This window comes from Zeus faber (assembly GCF_960531495.2).
Source record: "Zeus faber genome assembly, chromosome: 5".
Taxonomy (NCBI): Eukaryota; Metazoa; Chordata; class Actinopteri; order Zeiformes; family Zeidae; genus Zeus; species Zeus faber.
The window spans coordinates 28,863,838-28,865,498 of NC_137192.1; positions in this window are offsets into that span (position 1 = coordinate 28,863,838).

Sequence of the window (1,661 nt, forward strand, 5' to 3'; positions counted from 1 at the left end):
ATTGGACGTTTTGAATGGAGGTCTGGGATCCACCGACACAGAAGATGGCACGGATTACCACTTTAATGTAAACCGTGGTGTTTCCTTGTCTTTCTTCTGACGCGCGGCGCTTTACCCGAATATAGACGAGTCAGCGACATGTGGATCAGCTGCCGCTCTGGGACGTAACACGTTTTTATCTCCAGGAGCCGCTCCTGCTTGGATTAGGAAAAGATAATGGAGTCAATTCAAGGATGCTCTGTTGTGACAGTGATGTTGCTGGGAAAAACAAACAAAAAAAAACAACTGCGGGGAAGCCGTTTGTTATTCTTTTTGAAGTCTTCATTTATGTGCTGTTGAATGGTGTGTTTGGTTTTGGCTTCACCCCAAATATTCTCGACATGTGGAAGACAGAAAATCCCATCGCTTTAAATTGTTGAGCTCAGAGGCTGAGTTCAAAGCAACGTGGTCCCGATTCTGGGAGGAATTTAAGTTTGTCGATTAAATCTTCCAATGGAATGACATTGATTCAATCATCAGCAACATCTGCAAATATTAAAATTAAGATGTCAACATCATCCATCCACCCATCTGCCCATCCATCCAGCCATCCATTCATCATCCATCCATTGATCCATCCATCTATCCTTCTATCCACCCATCTATCCATCCATCATCCATCTATCATCCATCCACCCATCCATTCATCACCCATCCATCATCCGCCCATCCATACATGCATCTATTCATCCATCCATCCATCTGCCCATCTATTTCCTCATCCATCCATCCTTCTATCCACGCATCCATCCATTCAACCATCTATCATCCATCCACCCACCCATCCATTCATCATCCATCCATCATCCACCCATCCATCCATCATCCACCCATCTATTCATCATCCATCCATCATCCACCCATCCGTCCTTCCATCCACCCATCTATCCCCTCGTCCACCCACCCATCCATCCATCCATCCATCCATCCATCCATCCATCTATTGTTCCACCCTTTTATTCAGTTTGCCGATAGGTGAGGATCTACTTTCCATAGTCGTCCCATCATCCTTAATGTCTGGTGCCCATTTATTTTACTCCAAGATTACAAACCGTTAATCGTCAAGTCCAAGATGTAAAGAAAACTAAAAAAAAAAAAAAAAAAATCTGAAGTGGTCCACGTTGTAGCTGTATGTGCGATTAGCATATGAATGCCGGGGCTAATGATGACTCCAGTAATAATTTGGGAATGAATAGCGGAGGCTCCAGTTGACAGAGAGGAGAGCCGTATCCCGGCAGACAATGGCGCTTTGCCGCCTTTTCTTCCCCGTCACATTCACGTCCAGGGTGCTCCATCACCCCAACGGACGCCGTGGTACCTGGTGAACGGGCGACGCCCTCCCTTCCCTCACCTGCCCCTCCCCCCCCCCCCCCCCCCCCGCGCCCCGTGTTCGCCTGCATGCGCGGCGCGCGGCTCTGACACAGGTACAGAGGCTGAGTGATGGCAGGACATCGCTCCCCGTCATCCCCCCGAGCCAGACTTTTTTGGCGGACGAATGGAAGCGCTCCGTCACATCCTCATCCACCCGGAAGGAGCGGCCACGGCGCGCGACGGTGGCGCCGCAACGGAGGCGCCGCAACGGAGGCCCTCAGAATGAGGGGAGGGGTCGGGTTTAAAGACCT